General features: G+C 46.4%; 1 long non-coding RNA gene across 1 annotated transcript; it reads left to right on the top strand.

Annotated features, from left to right (window-relative positions):
* The first annotated feature begins 1,649 nt into the window (after positions 1-1,649).
* Positions 1,650-2,010, top strand: LOC135374007 (uncharacterized). Its single transcript, XR_010416713.1, has 3 exons — positions 1,650-1,701; positions 1,761-1,828; positions 1,910-2,010. It is a non-coding gene; the product is annotated as an uncharacterized LOC135374007 (long non-coding RNA).
* The last annotated feature ends 3,264 nt before the right edge of the window (positions 2,011-5,274 follow it).

Genomic DNA, 5,274 nt, shown 5'->3' with positions numbered 1-5,274 from the left:
CCGTAATGCAGCTTCTGGCAAGTTCAGCCGTCAACCTTCTGCTTTCTACGGATCTCCCAATGTATTAGAGACACCTGCTGGGGGCACCCCTGCTAGGAGTGGGAAGTCATCAGCTTTACGGGGCATACTTCAGCCCCTGCCACCAACTCAAGGCCGTTTTTCTTCCGGCCAACCTCGTCGGCTGAATCCGTCGCCATGCTCAACGGAGAACGTCGTCGAATTCAACATTGCAGCTGTTGGGTATATGCTCTTTCTTTACATGTTGAAAATTGATTTCTGTGTAAGTTCATTTCTCTATGCCCACTTGTTGTTATTGTGCTTTGGTGATGTGTAACAGAACTTCAGCAGGGATGCCAGTAAGTTCTATATAGGGGACAACATTTATAGACTGCAGCGAAAAGCTGTTGTGCTGCTTTGCAGGTCTTGCAGTTGAGGTTGTGTTATGACCTGCTGCTCTATAGCTTGTGTTAGTAACATTGTACCTAATTTCGTATTTTTATGCCATGTGTTTTTTCCAATGGTTTCTGCAGCAGAAAACTCGCCAGTTTCATGCAGTTCTCCACGAGATGAACCGTTCACAGAAATTCAGCAGTCAGCAGAAGAAGAGGGGGAGAAGGAACCAGACAACCAAGACAGTGACTGCTCACCATCTGCTGAAGGTAAATGTGGCGACAACACATTTTCCAGTGTAACAAGGTTTTATTTTATACAAGTTTTTGTGGCATTGGTGTATCGAATTCTGTCTTTACCTCAAGAATTCCCTCTCAGTAGATGGCACTTCCTCTTTTCCTCTTGGACCACCACAACTTACAGGTACACTCTAAATCCTGTGAGGGACATGTGCCGGCTCAAAACGTCATCTGAGAACGAGCCGGTACACAGCCGTAACCGTCTGGAACCAGCCGTAACAGTTTTCAAATAGCAGGCACTCCATCGACAAATTTCAGCAGGTACAAAGCCGTCACATCGCCATGTAACGGCTTTGTGCCTCTTGAATAATTTGTGTGCCTGCTAAATAACCAGTGTGCCTCATGAGCTGTGTGCCCGTTGAATATGTGTGCCTCATGAGACGTGAAGTGTGCTTGTTGAATAAGTCGCAAAACTTTGCGACAATATAACTCAAACCCTGCGTAAATACATCTAGAAAGTTCTGGTTTCGCTTTCACCGTGTGTCGCTTCTGCTTCTGCGCCGTACGTTACGTAACTGGCTGCAACCCGCGTTTTCTGCTGGACTCTAGACTTCTCGGCTCTGGCTCTGTTATGGCACAGTTCGCGCTTTGATGCTCTACTATCAACTGTTCTCCCACAAGCTTACACAGCTCAGTCTTCTACATATATGTCGTTTCAAGGTATATCAACATGGACATGTGCGGCACTGTCAGGACGGGCTGCAGCGTGTGCGAATGCGAAGAATTCACCGTCAGCGTGCGTTCTGGAGACAAGACCCGTTTCCGTCAGGCTGGTGTGAATTCTGTGGCCACAGTCCTATTTCTCATCCTCCAGTGTTTCATACTCCCACTGGTTAGTATACCAATAATACAGCGCACTGTTTTTCACGTGGAGTCGGTCGTTACACATTAATACATACTCTTTGACCAATGTGCTGCTATTCAGGTGATCAACCTCCACGCGATTTTTCTCTAGGTCTGTTGTGTGCGGACATATTTGCAAGCAAAGAATGTCACCCATCTTCTGCAGAAGGTGAGGTGTTAGATATCGTCAGTGTGGTTAAAGCTGTTAACAACTGCAATTTGCTTTAGGTGCTGAATGTGACGTGCCTTGCCAGTGATCTTGGAGCCTGCTCCCCATTGTGCGACGCTCATATCAGGTTTGTATTCATGCACGGTGGTCACATCAGGCTGTAACCATGAGTACTTTGAGGTTCATGATCCATGTCGTGTAATTCCAGATCAGGAGTGTATTCTTAGTGACAGCCCTCCACCTCAGCAGGCTCTCCCGCTGGCCCCTATTGAGAATGTGCAAGAGACTCAGCAAACCCCAACAGCACAATCTTCAATGAAAAAGGTACCAAATGTTTGTGGTATCTGTGGATTCGAGAGCCCAAACTACCAGCGCTGCAGGCTGCATTCTAAGACGTGAGCTTCGTTTGTTTGTCCATATTGCCAAACTTGCATAAGGTACACTAAGCGTTACGAAGACCATGTGGCCACTTTCGTTTCGACACTGACTGTGTCGTGCCCTGGACACAGGCAATGTACTGAACACAATGTGCACCCAGAAATGCCGCTGATTCACAGGACACAGAATACATGGATGAAGGAGAAGCTGATAATTCAGATGCTTGCCAAGATGAACTTGTCTAACAACACTGTAGCTCTTGTTTCCGACTTGTGTCGGACCCTAGAAGGGAGACATCGCTCTACAAAACAGTGAATAGATATAGTTGTCGACTATGTTAGTAGTGTGCTGAGAATTAATGGTATGGCCTGTGAGCTCTCTGGGTTATCATCTGATAAGTCACGAAAAGCATTTTACAAAAAATGTGGAATCTATGTTCCACCAAAGGAAGTAGTCCTGTCAGATGGAATGAAAGCTTAGTACGTCCCCGTGAAGGAGTGCCTCACGAACCTGTTGAAGCACCCAGATATTCACAAATGGTTGTCTGGAGAGAGTGAGAGCCTGTCCCCAGCTGGTATTCTTAAGGATTTTTGTGATGGGGCACGCGTAAGGTCTCACCCGGTTTTGCAAGGGAAAGAACGAAATGTTTTACAGATGATTCTGTATTGCGATGATGTTGACGTAGCCAGCCCTCTTGGGATGAAAAGAGGAAACAGAGGCAAACTAACAGTATTTTACATAATGTTTGCAAACATGCCGCCTTTTGTACGCTCCCAAGTTTCAAACACCTTCTTGTTAGCTGTGGGTCATTCAAAGAATCTGAAGACAACTGAAGCTAAAGAAGTATTCCTAAGAGACTGCATTGAAACTGTAAACTGCATGTCCACCATTGATCTCATGCAATGATCTCATGCAAGAGACCGTCGCTGATTTCATAGTGCAGCTGAAACGCTTGGCTAGGACATGTGAATTTGGGAAATTTCTTCATGAAGCTCTACGTGATAGACTAGTAGCTGGTCTACGCAATGAACGTACACAGCATGCTTTGTTTGCGGAAGATAAACTAACCTTCGAAGAAGCGTGTGGAATTGCCCTGGATAGGGAGCAAGCCGAAAAGCACACTGAATATTTGCACACACCCATTTCAGGAAGTAGTGTGGTCGCTATTTCGACAAGTGATCCAATTGAAACTATCCAGAGGAACAACCCGAAATCAAAAGAAGAAAGGTCTACATCTCAAGGCGCGCGCTGCTATCGCTGTGGCAAAAGAGACGACCGACAAGTATGTTGGTATAAGGGCTATCGTTGTAATCGTTGCAAGGAAAAGGGGCACCTTCAAAAAATGTGTTCATAAGACCCACGGCGCGGCAAGCGTGATCAAGGCAAGACTGTGGGCTACGTATCTGCAACGGAGAGCGAGAGCGATGAAATCGAATGCTACGCGATAACTGTGTTCACTATGGATGCTAAATAGTCGAGCTATACAGTGCCTGTGGAAGTAGAAGGGCGGCGCTTACCTATGCAGATAGACACCGGCGCAGCGGTGTCGATCATTCCATCAGGGCTATTTAACGAGTACTTTCCGCACGTAAGGTGCAAACCGACCGCCATTGCGTTGAAGACCTATTCCGGGGAACGCATTTCAGTTGAAGGCAAAGCTAACGTAACTGTCAAGCATGATGACGGCACGCACCTGCTACCTATTTATGTTGTGCACGATCACGGGAAAAGGCTGCCTATTTTGTTAGGCAGGGACTGGCTTGAGAAGATGGCACTACATTGGAGGCAAGTGACCACTGTCACAGCAGAAGACCGTGTCAGGGAACTGCAGCAAAAGTTTCCTACGGTGTTTTCCTGTCAGCCATGCAAGATAGAGCAATACCAGGCAAAGGTGGTGCTTCAAGAAGGTACTGTGCGAGTTTTCTGCAAGCCGCGAACTGTACCCTTTGCCATGCGATCGAAAGTGGCACAAGAAGTCAACAAGTTGGAAGAAGCCGGAATCATCAAACGAGTGTCTCGTAGTGATTTGGGCGACACCGCTGGTTGTGGTAGCAAAAAAAAAAAAAAAAAAAAAAAAAAAACTGGCGGATCGGTCCGATTGTGTGGGGATTACAAGGTTACGGTGAATCCTGCCTTGAGAACTGACTATTACCCGCTACCACACCCGGAGGATCTGTTCGCCACACTCGCGGGTTGCAAGGTTTTTTCCGTACTTGACTTGAGAAGTGCTTATCAACAAGTGGAAGTTAGCCCAGAGTGCCGACCCTTTTTGACGATCAACACACCTATGGGGCTATTTGAATATCAGAGGCTACCATTCGGCATTGCAAGCGCTCCGGCGATTTTTCAGTCATTAATGGACCAAGTACTAAAGGGACTCCCAAGAGTCGGTTGTTACATCGACGACGTTATTGTAGGAGGCGTAGATCTAGAAGAGTCACAACGTAACCTCCAGCAAGTTTTGCATCGTTTCCAGCAATACAATATCACAGTCAAGGAAGACAAATGCAAATTCTTCACCAGCTCAGTGACCTATCTGGGACACAAGATAACGGCTAAAGATGGCTAAAGATGGCGCCGAGCTATGCCAACATTTTTATGAGGTCCCTAGAAGAAGGTTTTTTCTCCAAACGTGAGAAAAAGCCAACTTTCTACAAGCGCTTGCTTGATGACATTTTCATGATATGGCCGCATTCAGAGGATGACCTGAATGAATTTTTTAACGACATGAACCAAGTCCACCCTTCCATCAAATTTACTCATTCATATTCCGCTGTAACAGTTAACTTCCTCGACGTTCAAGTTACCTTAACCGACGGGGTCATCTCCACTGACCTCTACCGCAAACCTACTGACTCCCAACAGTATCTTTCTTTTAACAGCTGCCACCCGCGCCACACTAAACTCGCTATACCTTACACCCAGGCGCTACGGTATAGACGTATCTGTTCCAACAACGAAAACCTAGACAGAAATCTTGATCAACTGAAACGCGCGCTTGTCAACGGCAAATTTCCTACAAGCCTAGTTGAGAATGCCCTAGACAAAGCCATTCGCGAAATTCGCGTCTCCGAAGATGCGCAATGAACGAAATAAAGAAAAAATTGCGTTCCTTCGCGATTTTTTTGCGGGCGATCTATCGAACGGACTTTTGTTCTGAAAACGGCTACGATATCAGGTGACCGAAAGGAACAG

This window comes from Ornithodoros turicata, chromosome 1 (genome assembly GCF_037126465.1).
Source record: "Ornithodoros turicata isolate Travis chromosome 1, ASM3712646v1, whole genome shotgun sequence".
NCBI classification, from domain to species: Eukaryota; Metazoa; Arthropoda; class Arachnida; order Ixodida; family Argasidae; genus Ornithodoros; species Ornithodoros turicata.
The sequence above is the reverse complement of the archived record's forward strand: the minus strand, read 5'-3'. Positions and strand labels throughout refer to the sequence as shown.